The sequence below is a fragment of the Balaenoptera physalus genome (genome assembly GCF_965194825.1).
Source record: "Balaenoptera physalus genome assembly, chromosome: 5".
Lineage (NCBI taxonomy): Eukaryota > Metazoa > Chordata > Mammalia > Artiodactyla > Balaenopteridae > Balaenoptera > Balaenoptera physalus.
Genome location: NC_138884.1, coordinates 78,956,839 through 78,981,038, shown reverse-complemented (window position 1 = coordinate 78,981,038; position 24,200 = coordinate 78,956,839). Strand labels below are relative to the sequence as shown.

Genomic DNA, 24,200 nt, shown 5'->3' with positions numbered 1-24,200 from the left:
TACTCAGCTAACCTACCCTACACAGCTGCCCCTCAGGGCAGAGTTCACCTGTATAAGGTCCTCAGCCCTATATTTGGAGCCCCATGTCTAGACTACCCATGCCTAGACTAATAAGCCTTCTAAAATCCAACAAAATTTAACTCTCTGAAAACCAAAGACACTCAGAAAAGGCCTGAACATTCTTACCTGAGACAAGTTGAATGGACAACAGCCCTTTCTTCCCTGCCCTCCACCACACCCTGACAAGAAGTCATCGTGTATCAAACCACAGAGGCAACAGGAGTCATGTGAAGAGCACAGCCAGGAACTTGATACTGCCAGTGAGTAAGTCTACCATCTTCACGCCCAACCCGACACCTCGGAAACACCCTTGCAACTCCCTATTACTGAACTCTCATCATCCAATCAGGCCCTCCATTTTCTGGAAAGTTACTTTACCACAGCTTAACCTCTGAATATCATCAGTTTCCTTCATTCATAAAATATGGAGGTAAATACCACAAGGTTACTGAGATGTGGGAGAGAACTTATTAAGAAAACACTACACAAATGTTCATTATTGTTATTTTTTAATTCCAATGCTCTTTTGCTACCTCAAAGAATTACGATCTGGGCCGTGACAGTAGCTTTCCAACTGGTCTTCCATTCACCCCCGGCTCCTGCCACATTTTATTCAAACTACATGCCCCTTATTCCCATTGGATCAACCTTCAAAGATACCACTTTCGTCACGCCATTTCATTCATCAGAAATCCTCAATGCTTCCCCAAAGTCCTCCCCATCACCTGCAGGATAAAGTCAAAACTCCTTAGCCAAAACACTGGACATTGTCCACAATCTGGCTGCAACCTAACATCCAATCTTTACTTCTACTGCTCCCCAAACACTCCACACCCCAGTCGAAGTAGTCAGCATTCACTCTCCCCTTGGCCTAGAAAATTCCCTCTCTCCACCTATGAAAGCTCTACTAGCTCAAAACTCACCTCCCTAATGAAGCCTTTCCTGATGATTCCAATTAATTAAAAACCATCCAATTCCTGTACCCATGATCTCTGTATCACCCATCATAGAGCTCATCATTGCCTTCCCTGTTCTAGAGCAATAGATGTACATATTCTAACTCTCACCTAGATTTTATGCTCCTAGAGGAATAGTTCTCAACCTTAAGTGCACATTAGCATCACATAGAAAGGTTTTTTCCGAATGCAGATGTCCAGAATTCATACCCAGATATTTTGAATTGGTCTGGGGTGGGGTCCAGCACATCATGACTTAATGTGCAGGTAGATTTGAGAGCCACTATCTTAAATGAAGAGAAATTGGGCTCTTACACTAACTCTTTATACCACTCTTGGTGTTTATGGATAACAGATTAGCAGCTGGATAACAGACCCAATTGACCCATTATCCTAAGTTGAGAAGTCAGAGAAAAAAGTTCTTGTTCCTTTGGTTCTAAGTTGGTCCTCCTTATTTTAAACTAAAATTTTGGTACTCTATCTATTTTGTTCCTGAGAAACTGTTGATGTATAAATACACTTATTTGGAAATCATCTTTTCATCTCTGTGCAACGTATCTTCAATGCAGAGTAAAGATGACAACTTACAAAAACGGAGTGTAAGGAAAAAGCAAGATATGCCCTGGATAACAGGCCATATGCAAATGGCCAAACCAGTGGGCAATACCATAGTTACCAAATGGAAGGCAGACTTTTGGAAAGCCCAGGAGGATAAGTTGGGCATGGCTCATCTGCAGTGCTAGAAGCAAAAGGCCTCAACACAGAGACAGGGGAGAACTATTTCATGTTGAATGTGTTGAAAAAAAAATTTTATCTGATTTGTATGAGAGGTGAATAGTCATATACAGAATCATATGAATCTCAGCCATCACCTAATCTATCTCACTCATCCTACAAATTAAGAAGTTGAGATTTAGAAAATTTAGTGACGTGCTCAAGGCCACACAAACCAAGACTAGAAAAGAAGTCTCCTCGTTCTAATTGAGAAGCCCTCTCCAGCATTCCATATCATACAGTTAAAAGTTCATTGTTGTTTTAATAATCCGTCGGTCAATGGGAAATCCTCACCAAAGAACACTATTAAAGTTCATATAAATGAAGGAAAATTATCTTGCAGATTTCCAGTTAAAGATGGAGGGTTGAACGTACACATTAGCCTAGGCTCCCTTCTGAAATCCCATTAAATGAGTTCTTTGTTGCTGCTGATATTGTTGTCATCACTAAGGAATTAACTCTCAAGGAAACAGGAAATAGGACAGCAGATAACAACAAAATTCTGGACACAAAATATTGTTTTGTGAAAACATGTTTATTGAAAACAAACATGTGGTCGGTTCAGCTGGGAAGAAGCCTGGAAATAACCAATTTATGCTGCAAAACCTCCAAGTAGCTCAGGAATCAGCAGAACCTGGTATCTCTAAAAGTGGTGGTAAAGGACTTAAAGCAAAAGAATTGTTTATGGGTCTGTTTAAGAGACTCCCCAAATCCCCTCTCCCATGCCATATAGCTAGGTGACTAAACCTCCCCAAACCTGGAAGAAAACTGGAGGTTATTTTCTAAAGTCTATAAAACAGAGGGTCTCTATACTGGGAGAAGCTATAAACAGTTGAGGCTAGGAGTACCATATTGCAAAGGGGGCTCTGCAGCTCTCTTCTCCCACCTGACTCCACAATGTCGGATAAGGTCTGTACCGTGAGAAAAGACCTCAAGATGCAGACACAGGAGAGCTCCCCAACAGAAATGGCTCAGGAAAGCCTGTAGTCAGGAAGTTTCACCCACAAAGCTTCCAGTTGAGTTTTTAGAGCCCCACTCATGTATGAGAGAAAGTCAAGGATCACCAGACAACTAAGGAATGACTCTAATATGAATTCAAACATGGGAAACAACAAACAAAAAGAGCAACTTGGAGGAAACAAAGACTGTTCAGAGAAAAGACAATGCTTAAAAAAACAAACAAAACAAACAAACAAACAAAAACAATAAAATCAGAGTTAAGACAAGATACTGCAGGCATGAAATAAGGTCAGGATACAGTCAAAATAAAGAACAGAGAGCCAAAAAATAGAAAAAAATAAGATAGAAATGAAAAGCTCAACAGAAGAGTTAGAATATGAAGTTGAGGAAATCTCCCAAAAAAATAAAAAAGTCAATAATATTAAAACTTGGAGAGAAAATAAAATTTTCTGGACCCATCCAGAAAATTTAGCATCTGAAAAATAGGAATTCCAGAAGGAGAAAACAATGAGAAACCAATCAAAGAAGAAATTTAGGAAAATTTCCCCAAACTGAAGGTTATTTCCAGATTGATATAGAACCAAATCAAGGCAATTCTCATAAAATTTCAAAATCATGGGGATAAGAAGATTCAGCAAGCTTAAAAATAGGTTTTATAGAAAGGATCAAAATTCGTAACGGCAATTATCAAGGGCACTATTAGAAGCTAGAAGATAACGGAGAAAAATTTCAAAGGAAATTGATTTCTAACCTAAAACTTTATACTCAGCCAAACCATCAATGCAATGACAAGAGAATAAAGACATTTTTCAAATATGCGAGGCTTTAAAATTTTTATCTCCTATTCACCCTTTTCAAATAGCTACTTGAGGACACACTCTATCTAAATAAAGAAGTAAACCACAAAAAACATGGAATCCAGGAAACAAGGGTTTCAAAACAAAAGAGGTAAGGAGATTCCCAGATGATGGTGAGGGGAAATCCTAAGATGACATTGAGCAACAGACCGAGAGCAACCAGGCCAAACTGACCAAGGTAGAAGGTTCTTGGAAGGAATTTTTCCAGGAGATGAACCTGAAGGTGTTGGGAGAAGATTTATAATAAATTAGTTAAAACTTAGCAAACCTAAAAATAATAAATCAATTGCAGGGAAAACAAAAAATTGTGCAGTAAAGGAAAAATAATCACAGTATGCTACAGAGTTCAGCTATAAATAACATCTGGAACATCATAATAAGGTAAATAATAAATAATAATCTTACTACTAGGATAAGTGAGTACAGGCAATGTGCTTGTGTGTGGATCCAGAAGTATGTTGTGAAAGAGAACTATATCCTCCATAGTACTAGTAGGAAGTCAGTACATCATACCTAAAATTGAAAAAGCAAGAAATATGTTACTTAGAGATTGACAATACTAACATGTTTTTTTAAAAATAAAAGTGGTTGCCTCTGGCAATCAGAAAATTATTGGAAGATGGCAGTGGAAAGGTGTATGTTCTCTGTTCTCCTTCCCTAAAACTCTATGCAAGCAATAAAACATTAAAATCAGAGAGGAAGATAACTCCACAGTCCAGTGAACAAAAAGATGGCCATGAACCCCAAGCTACAAACTATGAAACACATATTTGCCAAATACTGTGAAAAGTAGACCAAAATAGGGGAGGAGGCTGAGTAGATTTCCCTTATAGTAGACATCATTGTCCTGAAAGATCAATCCAATGACCTTTTAATAAGATCAATGAAAACCAGAGGGATAAGCAACCATAGGAGAATCAGGAAGTATCCCTAGAGAGTTACTATTTATACAGAAAAATAATAAAAATTATCATTACCAAGCTTTTACTATTTTGCTATGTGTTGGCACTGTTCTAAGCAATAAGCACTTTAGATGTAGCAAAGCATTTAATTCAACAAAACTTCTAAAGTAGGTACTACTACCTAGACACAGGGTAAGAATAAGAGCCAGATTTTAATATACAGGCACATTCTAACCACAGAGCCTGCACTATTACCCACTACACATACAGCCTCTCCAGTGAAAGGGAAGGGGGAACTGAAGGAAACAGCATAATGATGTGCCATTTTCAGCCTCCTATTTAGGCAGATTGCTAAAAGCAATTCGACTTAATCTCCAGATTTCAACAGATACTCTATGACTTCCAAGGCATCATTAAGAGGGACACCAACCTCTCAATACCAAAAACTGAAGAGAGCAAATGAATTTATATTCAAACAGAAATAGACCCATAGACATAGAAAACAAACTTATGGTTACCAAAGGGGAAAGGTGGTGGGGATAAATTAGGAGTTTGGGATTAACATATACACACTACTATAAATAAAATAGATAACTAACAAGGACGTACTGTACAGCACAGGGAACTAGATTCAATATTTTGTAATAACCTATAAGGGAAAAGAATCTGAAAAAATACATATATATAAGCATGTATAACTGAATCATTTTGCTGTACATCTGAAACTAACACAACATTGTAAATCAACAATACTTCAATAAAAATACATACATACACACATAATTAATTTTTTTAAAAAACTGGAGACAGTCTCTCTGGAGACAGTCTTTGAAAAACTGGCGACAGTCTCTCTAATTAATTTTTTTTTAAAAACTGGAGACAGCAGATTTATAAAAACATTGTAAATCAACAATACTTCAATAAAAATACATACATACATAATTAATTAATTTTTTTTTAAAACTGGAGAAATAATAGGTTTGATGCTCTAAAGTAGAAAACGAAGATGAAACAAAATTTCAGAGTCCTCCAGCTCACTCTCCCAGCCATTTTCCACACCGAAAAGAACTGACCCATTCAGAAATAAGAATCACAAAGGAACCAACTCTGGGTTACAAATATCTTTTTAAAATAAAACTCGGAGCTGCAAGTTAAGCCCCTTTCCTCTGTGTCTCCTTGAAGGTGAACACAAGAACACTCTTTTCTTGGGACTTCCCTGGTGGCGCAGTGGTTAAGAATCCGCCTGCCAATGCAGGGGACATGGGTTCGAGCCCTGGTCCGGGAAGATCCCACATGCTGTGGAGCAACTAAGCCCGTGCACCACAACTACTGAGCCTGCGCTCTAGAGTGCCACAACTACCGAAGACCGTGCACCTAGAGCCTGTGCTCCACAACAAAGAGAAGCCACCACAATGAGAAGGCTGCACACCGCAACGAAGAGTAGCCCCGCTCACCGCAACTAGAGAAGGCCCAAACGCAGCAACGAAGACCCAATGCAGCTAAAAATAGATAAATAATTAAATTTATTTTTTAAAAAAAAGGGCTTCCCTGGTGGCGCAGTGGTTGAGAATCTGCCTGCCAATGCAGGGGACACAGGTTCAAGCCCTGGTCTGGGAAGATCCCACACGCGGAGCAACTAGGCCCGTGAGCCACAACTACTGAGCCTACGTGTCTGGAGCCTGTGCTCCACAACAAGAGGGGCCGTGACAGTGAGAGGCCCGCGCACTGCGATGAAGAGTGGCCCCCGCTTGCCACAACTAGAGAAAGCCCTCGCACAGAAACGAAGACCCAACACAGCCAAAAATAAATAAATAAATAAACATATTTTTTTAAAAAAAGAACACTCTTTTCTTTACTCTGACTGCTAATTGTTAAAAGTCTGAAAAACTTAACACAGTCTTTGAACACCAACATTCTTTTTTTTTATTGAAGTATAGTTGATTTACAATATTGTGTTAGTTTCAGGTACACAACAAAGTAATTCAGGTATATTTTTTCAGAATATTTTCCACTGTAGGTTATTACAAGAGATTGAATATAGTTCCCTGTGCTACACAGCAAATTCTTGTTGCTTATCTTGAACATCAATATTCTGAAGTAGGTAACAGACACTGTTCAGGTAATGAACAGTTTCACCAATGAGAAACCCAAACCACCAAGAGGTTACATTCTCTGCCCACTGTTGCAAATCAGAGTACCAGACTAATGGATCTCAGTTTCATGGTCTAGCAATTTTAGCCAAAAGATCTAAAAACTCTTTTTCATCATAAAAAATTCTGCCTGAAAATATATATTTTTTATTTATTTATTTATTTATTTATTTATTTATTTATTTATTTATTTATTTTTAATGGCTACTAAGGCTACCCAGCCTACTCTATACACCCTTTCATAACATTTTTAATCAAGGGAACAGAGGTGACTGTGAGTTACCAAATGATAGGATGGTAAGTGGTATAGTAAATAAGAAACAAACAGCCTAGTTATCAGGGTAGAAAAAGGATGAACTCCTTACAGGAAGGAGCAAAGAGTGATTTAAGGTTGTTGAAATTCTCACCTTACTAGGTTAAGCCATATGAAATTGCCAATGTTCGGCAATATTTTACCTACAAAATCAGCAATACTATCTAATTCAATCTAATACTTGTTAATGCCCTAAGATTAGTAGAGTTTAATTAAAGCCCTCAATTTTGGAATTTATACATCAGAACATTGCCTATTACACATCTTGTCATAGGTTTACGACAAAGTTAGTGCCTGTTTGCAATTTTAAGAAATCTAGCATGAATAAACATCAGACTGACATTTACCCAAGAAATCAAATGTGTGCCTGCCAACAGTATCTGTAGATTATATTTCAATTCAAAAGTACTTAAAATGGGTAGCTACTATATAGGAACAAATCTTACCATGCTCTCTTCTGCAATGTATACTCTCAGCTTAAGCCCCAATTTTATTTTGTAAAAGGGGAATTGAGTAGCAGAAACACAAGCAAAGAAGAAAAAACTGCTAGGCTGACTTCAATCAGAATAAAGGGTACATTCTAGGCTCTCTACTTATCATGAATTGGAGCTATTCCAGGATCAGGCAGCTTTGTAGCTCTAGAAGAAAGTAACACTTTAGCCCTCAGGTCTTCCTTGCCTATGAAACAAAGGCATCCAGGGATAACCTGTATTAAAGTCTTGACTGTGTCTTCTTTCAACCAACTGATATTGTAGCAGGCTACAAAGTTTCGAGTAGCCTTGTCTGGTGACCTATTGAACCTAGGTCTAGATAAGAGAAGACTCAAAAGGTCAAAAGGCAAAAGTTACAGAGGCCAGCTGACTTATCTCACCTTTCCTGGTAATGCAGTCCCCCATCCAGCCCACTGCCAAATGGTGGGTGATTACAGTGTTGTACTGTGGGGCAAGTGAACCTGGAAATAGACTGAGCAGTGCTGCACTAAGGATAGCTGCTTCTTATTGTCCATATAATACAGGTACATGCATTGATTTAACATGTGCTCTTTAAGACAAGTTTGGGTTTCACAATGAAGGTCCCCACTGTGGTCCTTGGCTATGACTGTGGTTGAGGGCCTCCTGGCTGATAAAGAGGAAGAGAAAAGAAAGAGAGAGAAAAAGAACAATGGATGGAGAAAAGAAACCACGTGTAATACTGTTACCCGAAAACTGGACTTGCCTCTTGGTGGGTATCGAGCCAAAAGACAGAACCAAACCAAAGAGCAGAAGGAAGGATTTATTTCTGGCAGCAAGTAAAGAGGACAACAGGGATATTTCCCAAAGCGGTGTCTCCCCAAACAGCAAGATTGGGGCTGAAACAAAGAGAATTCAGCATATATTGGGGAAAGGCTGACAGAGTCCAGGCACTAGTTGACTGAAGTAAAAAGGGTCAGCAAAGGTCGAAATCATCATTCCTTAGGTTCCAGTTGATCTGGTGGATGAGCCCTCAAGAGGGTGTGCGTTCTGCAAAACAGCTCAAGTACATGCTTCAGGCTAATCCTTACCGTTGAAATAGTAAACTGATGTATTATGGTTAAGTTATCTCCCTGGCCTGGTAACAGCTGTTTGTTTTTACCTTCTTTTGCTCCCTTAAAATCATTAACTAGTACTGAGACCTATTCTTCTGCAAGGGCAAGCATTGTGGCCGGGCTTAGATCACAAAATGGCTTAGGCCTAAAATGGCTGGGTTCTCTTCCTCCGGGGACCCCCACCCTATATGCTTACAATACCTCAAAGCATCAACAAATATATTTACTCTATAGGTGATTCATAGTTAAGTGATTCTAGAGAGAAGCAAGAGTTGTCATAAAAATTACTCACTGATCAATTAACCACATAGGTCCCAATCAAATATTCCTTCCACATCTAGTACTAGGTTTTGCTTATCTCACTGAATAAGGGAATGCAACAGTCAACAACTTCAAATACTCAAAAGATGAGGGTTTTCAAAAAGTCAATAATGAGAATAATGTTGGAGAATTGCTCCCATCACACTCAATGCCACTGGCAAATGAGGATCTTGCAGTTAGTTAGCTAGTAAAAATAAAATAAAATAACACAAGTGTCAAGAATGACTTACACTTAAATTACTAAAGTACACTGAAGCAAACTGCTTTTTGCTCCCTTGCCCACTCGTAACCCCCTGCCCTCATCCATTCTTCCCTTCTTCCTGGACATATGGGCTAGAGATGATACTTCCCAGCCTTCTTGGCAGTGAGATGTGGCCATCTAAGGTCAAGCCAAGCGGACGTGTGCAGAAGTGATGCGTGGGCCAACTTCAACTTAAAGACAAGCTACTCTCCCCGGATTTAGGGCATTTTTCACCTCCCCACCAGCTGGAAAGTACACATGGCAGACTCAACTTTATGCATTCAAGACATCACTGTAGACAAGAGCAAGGGAGGAACAAGATGGAACCTAGTTCTTTTTTTTTTTTTTTTTTAACATCTTTATTGGAGTATAATTGCTTTACATGGTGTGTTAGTCTCTTGGAACCTAGTCCTTGAATGACTTCATGGAGCAGAGCTGCCCTATCAGCCTAGAGTTGGTACCCTACTTTGAGAGGTTAACACACTTCTATCTTATTTTAGAAATGACATATGATGGTTTCTTTGTGACAGTGACTTAATCTTTATTCTACCTCATGGATACACTCTTGCAAAAACTGATAAAGCTTTCTAACGCTTTCGAAAAAAATGGCCCTCTTTAGATCTGTGCTGACTAATTTAAACGTAAAGGCAGTCACAACTTTTTATCATGCATTTTCATCAGAAAAATAATCTCAAGAAAACAACTAATATTTGATTCCATCTTTGTTCTAAGAGTTAACAATTATAATCTAAATGGTGCCATATATGAGATAAAATAAACATTTTCACTTTATTTTTTATGATAAAGTCTGAATCATAAGGGTTTGTGTTCTTTTGTTTTTTGGGGTTTTTTGGTTTTGTTTTGTTTTGTTTTGTTTTTTACTACTTACTATGAAATGTAAGTGGATTCACTTTGACAACATTCTGGCATTAATTCTCCTCCCATGAAGGAATTTCTGATACACAGCAAATATTTCTCTTTCTGCTTCTTGCTAATTCAGAAGGAAACAACCAGTGAAAATAAGGCATGAATAACAAGTTTCTCAAGTAGGTAAAGTGATTTTCAGCTACTTTTATTAGAAAAAAAATAAAAGTAATTTGGAAATTATATATAAAATAACACCAAAATGTGTTCCTTTATTACATTAATCTGAATTGTTTTTAATATGAAACATTCATCTATGTCAACATATTATTTTCCTATTGTTTTCAAAATAGGAATGAAGAACCCAAGTCATTATAGCATTCAGTTTTTTTACAGAATGAGCAAGCTTCTTTAACAAAAATTTCAAGAACAAAAACAGTGAGGTTGAGGAGGAACCAATAGACTTTAAAAGTCTTACGAGATAGTTGAATGTGTGAGACAACTGTGGCAACTTGAATACTAACTGTATATTGGTGATATTTAAGTTTGTGGTAAGATTTATTTGATGATAACAAAATAGTGTTAGGTTGTTCTGGAGTTTTTTTGGTGCGATGACGGTATTGTGATTGTACTTTTAAGAGTTCTTATCTTTTAGAGATACATACTGAAAAATTTACAGAAAAAATAATGTCTGTGATTTGCTTTATAACCTGGTAAGGGGGATATGGGAGCACAGACAAAATAAAATTGTTCATGAGTTGATAACTGTTGAAGCTGGGTGAGGCACACAGGAAGAGTCCATTATACTTTATTTTTGTCTGTGTTTGAAATATGTTTAAGGGAATAGCATGGTTTTCCATGTCCCTGTCATCTAACCCTTTGGAACTGGTAAGAAAGAGAATAGAAAAAGATGAAAGGAGGAAGAGAAGGGAGAGAGGGGGAAAAAAAGAACCAAGGCAGCCAAATAAAAGTAGAAAAAGGTGGGTGGGCCCTCCTTCCTCCAGGATATTATTACCACGCTACCCAGCTCATCACGGAAGCTCTTCCAATGATCCCAATGATTCCCTGAGTCAGCAGAACCTCATGATAAGGTAATGTGATACCATTTCTTCCCCAACAAACAGGAATATGTGGTTTCCAGGGCCAAAAATAAAACCACAGTCTATGCAACATTTGTCCTTGTTATAACTCCTCTTCTTCCCTCTATTTCCTTTCCTTTCCCCTGTTCAAATTTCATGAAAGCAGAAGTTAGCTTTTCAAGCCTAAAGCACAATAAAAAGAAAATTCTGTACAGGTTAACAAAGTACCAAAGAATAGTGGGCAGTCAGGTAAAGTGAGTATATCCAAATTGCAGCCTTTTTATAAAAGAATCATTAGAAAGCCCACCAAAGGTAAGCATCACAACTGAAACTACAGAGCATACTAAAACAAGATGGCAAATTAGACCAGAGAATTATTTACCCTTACTTCTAAGACTTGTGAGGCTCAGTTAATGAAAAATTTCCAAAACTGAAATGCCAGCTGTTACATACCTGATCTCTAAAAGGATAAAAATACACTGATAAAAATACTAAACATTCTCATACATCACTTGTAACAAATAAAAATTGTAAACTACATTCAAAAAGTATCATGGGGGTTTCCCTGGTGGCACAGTGGGTAAGAATCCACCTGCCAATGCAGGGGACACGGGTTCGAGTCCTGGTCCGGGAAGATCCCACATGCCGCGGAGCAATTAAACCCGTGCACCACAACTACTGAGCCTGAGCTCTAAAGCCTGCGGGCCACAGCTACTGAGCCCGTGCACCACAACTACTGAAGCCTGCATGCCCAGAGCCCATGCTCCGCAACAAGAGAAAACACCACAATGAGAAGCCTGCACACCGCAACGAAGAGTAGCCCCAACTCACCACAACTAGAGAAAGCCCACGTGCAGCAACGAGGACCCAATGTGGCCAAAAATAAATAAAATAAAATAAATAAATTTACTTTTAAAAAGTATGAATATAAGCCATGATCTAATTACTGTGGAAGATGTCCAGTGACCTTTTTTTATGGGATTATAATTAGCACACAATATTATATTAGTTTCAGGTGTACAACACAGTGATTCAATATTTTTATACATTATGAAATGATTACCACAAAAGTCTAGTTACTATCTGTCAGCAAAGTTATTACAGTATTACTAACTATATTCCTTACGCTGCATGTTACTTCCCCATGTCTTATTTGCTTTATAGCTGGAAGACTGTACCTCTTAATCCCCTTCATCTATTTTATCCATCCTCCCACCCACCTCCCCTCTGGCAACCACCAGTTTGTTCTCTGTATCTATGAGTCTATTTCTGTTTTGTTTTTGTTTGTCTATTTGTTTTGTTTTTTAGATTCCACATATAAGTAAAATCATATAGCATTTGTTTTTCCCTGTCTCATTTATTTCACTTATTTTTCTCTGTCTGACTTATTTCATAATACCCTCCAGGTCCATCCCTGTTGCTGCAAATGGCAAGATTTCATTCTTTTTTACAGCCAATAGTATTCCATTGCACATATATACCACACCTTCTTTATCCATTCATCTATCGATGAACACTTAAGTTGCTTGCATATCTTGGCTATTGTAAATAATACTGCAATGAACACTGAGGGGTATATATCTTTTCGAGTTAGTGTTTTCATTCTCTTCAGATAAATATCCATAAGTGGAATTGCTGGATCATATGGTAGTTCTATTTTTAATTTTTTGAGGAACCTCCATATAGTGTTCTATACTGCACCAATTTACATTTCCACAAACAGGGCACAAGGGTTCCCTTTCCTCCACATCCTTGACAACATTTGTTGTTTCTTGTCTTTTTGGCAATAGCCAATCTAACAGGTGTGAGGTGATACCTCATTGTATACAATTTGATTTGCATTTCCCTGGTGATTAGTGGTATCAAGCATCTTTTCCTATGTCTGTTTTATGTCTTCTTTGGAAAAACGTTTATTCAGATCCTCCGCCCATATTTTAATCAGGCTGTTTGTTTGGTTTTTGATATCGAGTTGTAGGAGTTCTTTGGATATTAACCCCTTATCAAATATATCATTTGCAAATATCTTCTCCCATTCAGTGGGTTGTCTTTTTGTTTTGTTGGTTGTTTCCTTTGCTGTGCAAAGGCTTAGTTTGATGTAGTCCCATTTCTTTATTTTTGCTTTTGTTGCCCTAGCAACATATCCAAAAAAATATTACTAAGACTGATGTCAAAGAGATTACTGCCTATATGTTCTAGGAGTTTTACAGTTTCAGGTTTTACATTCAAGTCTTTAATCCATTTTGAGTTTATTTTTGAATATGGTATAAGAAAAGTAATATACATAAATCTGCTACATTTCTATATACTAATAACAAACCATCAGAAAGAGAAATGAAGCAAACAATCCCATTTACAACTGGAATAAATTTAACCAATGAGATGAAAGACCTATACTTTGAAAACTATAAGACACTGAGGAAAGAAACTGAAGACAACACAAATAAATGGAAAGATATACCATGCTCATGGATTGGAAGAATCAATACCATTTAGATGCCCATACTACCAAAAGCAATCTATAGATTCAATGTAATCCCTATCAAAATACCAATGGCATTTTTCACAGAACTAAAACAAATAATCCTAAAATTTGTATGGAACCACAAATGACCCCAAATAGCCAAAACAATTTTAAGAGAGAAGAACAAAGCTGGAGGCATAACACTCCCTGATTTCAAACTATACTACAAACTTATGGTAATCAAAACTGTATGGCACTGCAATCAGTGGAACAGAATAGAGAGCCCCCAGATAAACCTATGGTCATACAGTCAATTAAGCTACAACAAAAGAGGCAAGAATATACAATGGGGGAAAAGACAGTCTCTTCAATAAATGGTGTCGGGAAAACTGGAGAGCTACACACCAAAGAATGGAACTGGGCCTTTTTCATATACCCTATCCCTAATGAAGTAAACTGACAATGTACTTCCCTGTTCTTTGCTCTACCCATCATCATCATTATCTGGACCATCTATGATATGTAATGCTGCTCTTTTTTAAAACAGATGCAAATTCACTGACACTCCTCCCCTTGAATCTGAGTGGGATTTTGATTCCTTCAACTAATATAGTACAGCAGAAGGGATACTATGTAATCTCTGAGGCTAAGCCAGAAAAGGCCAAGTAGCTCCTGCCTTGTTCTTTCGGACTTCTCATTCTTGGAACAGTCCTTCTTGGAACCTAGCCACCATACTGAGAGAAGCTCCTGCCAAATGCAGAAGCCACATATAGGTGTTCTAGTGTAGAATTCCTGCTGAGCCCAGCCTTCAAATCATCCCAGCCCAGGAGGCAGATATATGACTGAGAAAACTCTCAGATGATTCCAGCCCTTAATTGTCCAAGTTGCTCCCAGGTAGCAAGTTTTCCAAGAGCACAGATATTGTGGAGTAGACATTCCCACTGTGCCCTGTCCAATTCTTAGACTACAGAATCCATGAGTGTGATAAAATGGTTGTTGTTGTGTGCCTGTATGTTTAAGGTAGTTTGTCACACAACAGTAGATAACTGGGACATATAATTAATATACTACATCATTCTTGACCACCTCATTCTCATTTCATTCATCTCTAATCCCTGTCAACTCTCTTCCTTCCCTTAAATGTTTCCTCATTCATTTCTTCACTCATCCATCTTTTCACCATGTTCAGTTCACGAACCAATCTGTTCAGAGGAGTAGTTTCAGACATTCATACATAATCATTCATTCTGGCATTTATTGCATAGCCATGATGTATGAGGAACTATGCATGAGGCGTTGAGGTGGTTACAAAGATGAGCAAGGTATGATCTCTGCTCTAGAGTGGCATAGGGAAAAGTGACTTAAAAACAAAGAGCTACAGTACAATCTGTTGAGGGCTATAAAAGTGATATGTACAAAGTGTTCTGGAACACTAATAGCCCCTAAAAATCACTAACATGTAATCACTAAAGAGGTAACAATTACCCCTCTTCGAAGTATGGTGGACCACTTCAATGTGGATATGACATATAAAGAGAATTTTGACAGATGGCTAGAGATACACCAACACATGAATAAAAATAGATGTTAATATTCTGGTCTGTATAATCACTTCCATGTATAATATATATGAAAATTTTCTTTCTTAAAAGTTGCTTGATTTTAATCTGAATCATAAAAAGGAAATAAAAGTTTTTAAATGGCATGTGTTCACTCTGTCATTTTCAGAATTTTTTTTTATTGGAGTATAGCTGTTTTACAATATTGTGTTACTTTATACTGTACAATAAAGTGAATCAGCTATATGTATACATATATCCCCTCTTTTTTGGATTTCCTTCTTATTTAGGTCACCACCGAGCATGGAGTAGAGTTCCCTGTGCTATATAGTAGGTTCTCATTAGTTATCTATTTTATACATAGTATCAATAGTGTATATATGTCAATCCCAATCTCCCAATTCATCCCACTCCCCTTTCCCCCTTGGTATCCATACATTTGTTCTCTACGTCCGTGTCTCTATTTCTGCTTTGTAAATAAGATCGTCTATACCAATTTTTTCAGATTCCACATATATGCGTTAATATACGATATTCGTTTTTCTCTTTCTGACTTACTTCACTCTGTATGGCAGTCTCTAGGTCCATGCATGTCTCTACAAATGACCCAATTTCATTCCTTTTCATGGCTGAGTAATATTCCATTGTATATATGTACCACATCTTTATCCATTCCTCTGTTAATAGACATTTAGGTTGCTTCCATGTCCTGCCTATTGTAAATAGTGCTGCAATGAACATTGGGGTGCATGTGTCTTTTTGAATTATGGTTTTCTCAGGGTATATGCCCAGTGGTGGGATTGCTGGGTCATACGGTAGTTCTATTTTTAGTTTTTAAAGGACTCTCCATACTGTTCTCCTCAGCAGCTGCATGAATTTACATTCCCACCAACAATGCATGAGGGTTCCCTTTTCTCCACACCCTCTCCAGTATTTACTGTTTGTAGATTTTTTCATGATGGCCATTCTGACCGTTGTGAGGTGATACCTCATTGTAGTTTTGATTTGCACTTCTCTAATAATTAGTGATGTTGAGCATCTCTGCAATTCAAGCTGTTGACAAATGTGTTTGTTGGCCATCTGTATGTTCAGAAGTTTTATACTGGCTCTCTGCTATGAGTTTTAATTTTGCATATTTTGTTAGTGTAGAAAAGAATTTAAACAGAAAAGGAGTAGCCTTAGTTACGGAAGAATGACTCTTTTAACTACATATATTCTTCACTTTACATACGAAATGCATTCCAAGTACATGGCTGAAATTAAAATAAATTTTAACTAGAATAATGTGCCAATATGGATTCAATTATAGAATTTAAAATACATTTGCATGGGGAAAAACGTTTATTCGATACACATGGTACAAATCTTTGGAAAGAAACAAGGCCATTCTGGGTGTTAAAGAATTGAGAAATGGTTTCATGAAACTTCCAGAATTTGTCAACAGCTTGAATTCAAATCTAGTATTTTACAGAACTTTCATTTCACCATCATCCTATTACTTACTCAACTACCTTCTCCAAAACAAATGTTTCCCACACATAAGCATCCCCTAACCATACAAAGATTTTGACTCTAGACACTTCTCCTTTGGGGGTGATATCCAAGCATTAAATCTCTATTTTTTTAAATTTATTCATTTATTTATTCATTTTTGGCTGTGTTGGGTCTTTGTTGCTGTGCGCAGGCTTTCTCTAGTCGCAGAGAGCGGGGGCTACTCTTCGCTGCGGTGCGCAGGCTTCTCATTGCAGTGGCTTCTCTTGTTGTGGAGCACAGGCTCTAGGCGCGCGGGCTTCAGTAGTTTTGGCACGCGGACTCAGCAGTTGTGGCTCGTGGGCTCTAGAGCGCAGGCTCAGTAGTTCTGGCGCACGGGCTTAGTTGCCCCGCGGCATGTGGGATCTTCCCAGACCAGGGCTCGCACCCGTGTCCCCTGCATTGGCAGGCAGATTCTTAACCACTGCACCACCAGAGAAGTCCCCCAAGCATTAAATCTTAATATCATGTTTTGCCAACAGATGATTGCATATTTCAGTGTGTCTGAAAATTCCATTTGAAAACTTATATTCTATAAAATAGATGCCCAACTTTTTCCAGTGCTGTGTGAAATTGTAAAAAATCAACTTTACATAAATAAGAATACTGATATTTAGATAGCCACACAGAATAAATTAGTTAATATCTATGTGTGTGTATACATGTTATACAGACATATAAATATCCATTCTGTTCCACAGCAATTTCTCAAAAGCATATTTCCAACTATTTTTCCCCCTCTGAATACTCTGTCTTAACACAAACCAAGCAAAAGAAAGTATAATATTTGGCATGATCTAGCAACTGGCACACTGCCTGAAACACAATACGTATGCAGTAAGTATTAGATGGCTTAATGATTTCCCTTTATTTAAGCCTCAATGGTATTTACTTCAGAAGCCAAACCTCAAAGGTAACGGAAGCATCTACTTCATCCCTCTCACCATATTTATTTTCTCTTATTGTCACTGGACAGACCAGCAGGAAAAATCTTTTTCAAAAGTACATCCATCTGCATTTCAAATCAGCATGGTCTTTGTCTTTCAACCATAAATCAACAAAAAACTAACAGGATCTTTTTCTCCTCTGAAATGTTCCTGAGGATTAATTCTGCCCTATGCACGAGGTTCTTTTTTCTGACAGGGCTGGCAGCTCAGAGTTTACTCAACCCAGAGTCCCACACATCTCTGATGTTGAGAACTGACGGTGTTTCCTCCAAGCTCTCCTGTACTATCTCTTCAAAGTGACAGGTCTTTGTCCGCCACTATTCCGAATCTCTTGTTAACATGTAAAAGTAAGCCTCATGGTATAGAAGAACCTTCTCTGCCCTTAGCTGACAATGCAATGGAAAGCAAAAACTCACAAACTCTGAGACACTATGATGTCATCTCTAAGATTAATGCACTGAAGCTGATGAGCTCTAACGTAGTCTTTAGCCCTAAAATTCTATGTAGCTCAACATTGTAGAAACCCACCTGTTCCCTATATTACTACGGTATTAAACACAGAAAATTCAACCATCTAGAAGGCAGGTCTATACCTTTTGACATGTTAACTCTCAAAATTTTAATATGTTCCCTGACAGAGCTGCAAAAGACATAAACAATGGTTCTTTAAACATTATACTAAAGATTCCTTTCCCTATGTCACCCTCCGTTACCTTATTTCACCAGCTGCTTACGTTAGAACTTCTGGCTAAGCAGCATGATTTAGTAGAAGGAAGCTGAACTATTTTTTTTTTAATTGAAGTATAGTTGATTTACAATGTTGTGTTAGTTTCAGGTGTAGAAGAAAGTGATTCAGCTATACATATACAGATTCTTTTTCATATTCTTTTCCATTATAGGTTATTACAAGATATTGAATATAGTTCCCTGTACTATATAGTAGGATCTTGTTGCTTATCTATTTTATACATAGTAGTTTGTATCTGCTAATCCCAAACTCCTAATTTATCCCTCTCCCACCCCCTTTCCCCTTTGGTAACCATAAGCTTGTCTTCTATGTCTTCTATGTCTGTGAGTCTGTTTTTGTTTTATAAATAAGATCATTTGTATCATATTTTAGACTCCACATATAAGTCATATCATATGATATTTGTCTTTCTCTGTCTGACTTATTTCACTTAGTATGATAATCTCCAGGTCCATCATGTTGCTGCAAACGACATTATTTCATTCTTTTTTATGGCTGAGTAATATTCCATTGTATATATGTACCACATCTTCTTTATCCACTCATCTGTCAATGGACATTTAGGTTGCTTCCATGTCTTGGCTATTGTGAATAGTGCTGCTATGAACATTGGGGTGCATGTATCTTTTCGAATTATGGTTTTCTCCGGATACATGCCCAGGAGTGGGATTGCTGCATCATATGGTAACTCTATTTTTAGTTGTTTAAGAAACCTCCATGCTGTTTTCCATAGTGGCTTCACCAATTTACATTCCCACCAACAGTGTAGGAGGGTTCCCTTTTCTCCACACCCTCTCCAGCACTTATTGTTTGTGGGCTTTTTAATGATGGCCATTATGAACAGTGTGAGGTAATACCTCATTGTAGTTTTGACCTGCATTTCCCTGATCATTAGTGATATTGAGCATCTTTTCATGTGCCTATGGGCCATCTGAATGTCTTCTCTAGAGAAATGTCTAGGTCTTCTGCCCATTTTTTGATTGCGTTGTTTGGTTTTTGTTACTGAATTGTATAAGCTGTTTGTATATTTTGGAAATTAAACCCTTGTTGGTCACATTGTTTGCAAATATTTTCTCCCAGTCCATAGGTTGTCTTTTCATTTTGTTTACAGTTTCTTTTGCTGTGCAAAAGCTTATAAGTTTGATTAGGTCCCATTTGTTTATTTTTGCTTTTATTTCTATTGCCTTGGGAGAACAACCTAAGAAAACATTTCTACGATTTATGTCAGAGAATGTTTTGCCTACAGGAACCTGAACTTTTGAGTCTGACTGACCTGGCTCTAAATCTTAGCTCTGCCATTTATTAGCTGTATAACTTCATGCAAGTTACTTAACTCCTCTGAGACTATTTCCTTACCTATAAAATGAGGATAACGATACCAACCTTAAAGGAGTATCATGAGGCGTAAATCAGAAAAATGCATGTAAAGTTTCTTAAAAACAGCAAACAGGAAAGCGGGCTTTCCTGTAAGTTGGTTTTGCCATACCTTTGTTCTGAACTGATACACATCTACACATTCAACAACTGTTAACTGAGCATCTGCTAAGTGCCAGATATGTTATCAGGTTCTGGGACACAAAATAAAGCATAAGATACATCCAGTAAGGTGTCCACAGCCTAGGAAAAAGGACATATATGACAGAAGCTAATGATGTCATTAACCACGTGATAAGTGCTACACCACAGATGGATACAAGCTTCAGCTCTGCCCAGAGGTAGGAGGTGGAAAGATAATCAGAGAAGATGATGTCTGAGCTGGGTAAAGGCTGAGTTAGTTGTCACCCAAGGAAGATAGTGGAGCAAGGGCTCAGCCTCATGAAATGCAAGGTGAGTTTGAAGAAAAACAAACAGTAAAAACAGCTTCTATTCATTTAAATATATTCTATTTCAGTAATCCTTCCTCTCCCCCATTCCCATCCAAATACGCACACATACTCTCAAAGGAGAGAATGCTATTTCCACTATCAAAAAGAAATCGAAATCCAAAATGATTCCTTTCCAGCCTTGTGTTTGTTTGTTCATTCATTTTTCAACCAAATAAGGTTTGTTTAAAATCTACTGTATACCAAGCGCTGTGACAGAGATACAACAGTGCAAGGGAAAACACAGGCCCTGCCTTCTTGGAGCTTACACTCCAGTGGGGTTTCTCTTTAATGCCTTAAAGAGCCCTCCCCTGCAACATCCTTCTCAAATGCCACACAGAGGACAGGGGTGTACCCAGGTTATTCATATTCAGGTTATTTGATTACAGAAAATGAGAGCTAGGCACTCCAATAATTAGAAATCACTAGGTCCAAACCTCTCTACTGATAATATAAATATCAGAGTCCAAAAAAGCTGAGTTGACAAATACTAGCTCTCTCTCTTTGTTCATTAATACTGTTATCAGTATCTAAATTTTTAAAAACTAACTACTCACCATAGCAATTTTTTAAGAACTCTAGGCTAAAATTATGGGTTGTTTTTTTTCAATGTCATTCAGAAGGTAAGGTTTCACACACACAAACACACAATCACACAGTCCTTTTTTCAATGTCATTCAGAAGGTAAGGTTTCACACACACAAACACACAATCACACAGTCCTTTAACTTTTAAAACTGCACCCCTGGGCTTCCCTGGTGGCGCAGCAGTTGAGAAGAATCCGCCTGCCAACACGGGATACGGGTTCAAGCCCTGGTCCGGGAAGATCCCACATGCTGCGGAGCAACTAAGCTCGTGCACCACAACTACTGAGCTTGTGCTCTAGAGCCTGCGAGTCACAACTACTGAGCCCGTGTGCCTAGACCCCATGCTCCGCAACAAGAGAAGCCACCACAATGAGAAGCCCACACACCGCAACGAAGAGTAGCTCCTGCTGGCTGCAACTAGAGAAAGCCTGCGCGCAGCAACGAAGACCCAACGCAGCCAAAAATAAGTAAATAAATTTATTAAAAAAAAAAAAAACTGCACCCCCACTCAGTATTTCATTTCATTAAATGAGTTCGTACACATAAAGCACTCAGAAGAGTACGTGGCACTTAAGAGTCATGTAAGTGTTTCATCCTAGTGTTATCATTTTAATTTATTTTTCATAATGTTACTATTAATCACTAAGAAATTAAAATGTGCAAGAGTCCCGTAGCAAGTACCTCTTTATAAATAAATAAATAAAAGCAAAGAGAATGTAACCAATATAACAACAACAACAATAATAATACCTTTGAGACTAGAAATCTAGTGTCCTTACTCCCAGACTTCTATAGTAAAAGTCTGGCTACATTAGATAGCTGACAAGCTACATTAAAATTTTTATTTTTATTGCTTTATAATTTATACCTTGTGTACATCCAGTGAGAAATTGAGACACCTTACAATAAAAATACATGAACAATAGCAGCACTATTTATCATAGCTAAGACACGGAAACAACCTAAATGTCCATCGACAGATGAATGGATAAAGAAGATGTGGTATATATATACAATGGAATAGTACTCAGCCATTAAAAAAAGAATGAAATAATGCCATTTGCGGCAACATGGATGGACATAGAGATTATCATACTAAGTGAAGTAAGTCAGAAAAAGAAAGACAAATACCATATGATATCACTTATATGTGGAATCTAAAATATGACACAAATGAACTTATCTATGAAACAGAAACAGACTCACAGACATAGAGAACAGACTTGTGGTTGTCAAGGGGGAGGGGAGTTGGGGAGATGGATTGGGAGTTTGGGATTAGCAGATGCAAAATATTACATATAGAATGGATAAACAACAAAGTTCTACTGTATAGCACAGGGAACTATATCCAATATCCTGTAATAAAATGTAATGGAAAAGAATATGAAAAAGAATATATATATATGTATAACTGAATAACTCTGCTGTACAGCAGAAATTAACACAATATTGTAAATCAACTACACTTCAATAAATTAAAAAAAATACATGAACAAAATTTAACCAAGGATGTGTGAGACTTATGCACTGAAAACCAAAAAATGTTGTTGAAAGAAATTAAAGAAGACCTAAATAAAGGGAAAGTCATCCATGTTCATGGATTGAAATTCCTAATATTGCTAAAATAACAAACTTTCCAAATGGCTCTACAGATTCAACCAACTCTATCAAAATTCCAACTGCCTATTTTTTTTTCTTTTTTTGTACAAATGGACAAGCTGATCCTAAAACTCATAGAGTAATGCTGAATAGCCAAGTTAATCTTGAAAAAAAAAAAAAAAAAGGTTGGAGGACTCACATTCCCAATTTCAAAACTTACTACAATATTACAGTAATCCAAACAGTGTGGTAAAGATAGATACACAGATCAACGATATAGAATTGGGAGTCCAGAAAGAAACCCATATATCTATGATCAACTGATTTTTGACGAGCATGCCAAGACCATTCCATGAGGAAAGAGTAGTCTTTTCAATAAATGGTGCTGGGACAACTGGATATGAATGAATTTAGAACCCTACTTCACACCACAAACAAAAATGATTTCTAAATGGATCAAAGACTTAATGTAAGAACTCAAATCAAAAAACTCTCAGAAGGAAACGTAGCTGTAAATTTTCATAATTTTAGATTAGATAATGGTTTCTTAAACATGACACCAAGAGCACAAGCAACAAAAGAAAAATAGATAAACTGGACTTCAACTTAAAAACTTCTGTATGTCTAAGGACACTACCAAGGAAGTGGAAAGACAGCCCACAGAATGGGAGAAAATATTTGCAGATGATATACCCAATAAGAGTCTAGTATCCAGAATATATAAAGAACACTTACAACTGAACAACAACAACAAAATTTTAACAGGTAATGGACTTAAATAGACATTTCTCCAAAGATGTACAAAAAGCTAATAAACATATGAAAAGATGCTCAGCATCACTAGTTATTAGAAAAATATAAATCAAAAGCACAATGAGATCCTACTACACACACACTAGAATGGCTATAATCAAAAAAAAAAAGGAAAATAAGGATTGACAAGAATATGGAAAGACTGGAATCCTCAAATACTACTAGTGTAAAGTGGTGCAGCCACTGTGAAAAACATTTCAGCAGTTCCTCAAAAGTTAAACACAGAGTTAAGCTATGACACAGCATTTCCACTCTTAAGTATATACCCAAGAGAACTGAAAACATATATTCACACAAAAGCTTGTAATGCTCATTGTGGTATTAGTCATAAGAGCCAAGAAGTGGAAACGATCCAAATGCTCATACACTGATGAATGGTGATATATATATAGATATATATATATTTATTTATTCTCTCTCTCTCTCTCTATATATATATATATACCCATACAATGGAATGTTATTCCACCATAAAAAAGAATGAAGTACTGATACACAGTACAACATGACTGAACGTTGAAAACATTATACTAAGGAAAAGAAGCCAGGCACAAAAGGCCACATGTTGTATTCATTCCATTTATATGAAATGTCCAGAATAGGCAAATCAATAGAGAAAAAAAGTAGATTACTGTTTGGATGGGATGAAGGAAGAATGGGGTGGGGGGGGGCGGGCAGGGGAGAGAGTATCGGGTTCTTTTTTGAGTGATATAAATCTTCTGGAATTAGATAGTGGTGGTGGTTATACAACACTGTAAATATATTGATACTAAAAACCACAGTACTGTGCTCTTTAAAATGGTTCAAATGGTGGTTTTTATGTTACCTGAATTTATTCTCAATAAAAGAAATGTAAGAGAAAATACAGGCACAACATGTAAACAACATACAGATGAGAATTAAAAGTAAAAGGAGAAATTAGAAACCAAAAGGAAGGAATAAAACAGAGTGGAACCAAAGCTTATGTGGAGGTTGGTTCTCACATCAGCATGTACAGCAGAAACTGAATATAATCAAAATTAGCCTTGAACATTCCACAGAAGACATGGCCAT

At 37.3% G+C, this 24,200-nt stretch overlaps 1 protein-coding gene across 8 annotated transcripts in view; it reads right to left on the bottom strand.

The window, feature by feature from the left end:
- The window catches only part of TEC (tec protein tyrosine kinase), a 142,579-nt gene that overhangs the window by 93,679 nt on the left and 24,700 nt on the right, over positions 1 to 24,200 (bottom strand). Inside the window, exon 2 of one of the 8 annotated variants that reach the window (XM_082462477.1) lies at positions 9,988 to 10,089. The exons of the other annotated variants lie outside the window; for them this stretch is intronic. The gene's annotated coding sequence lies outside the window, so the exon portion shown is untranslated. The remainder of the gene's footprint in view (positions 1 to 9,987; positions 10,090 to 24,200) is intronic. 8 annotated transcript variants of the gene reach the window in all.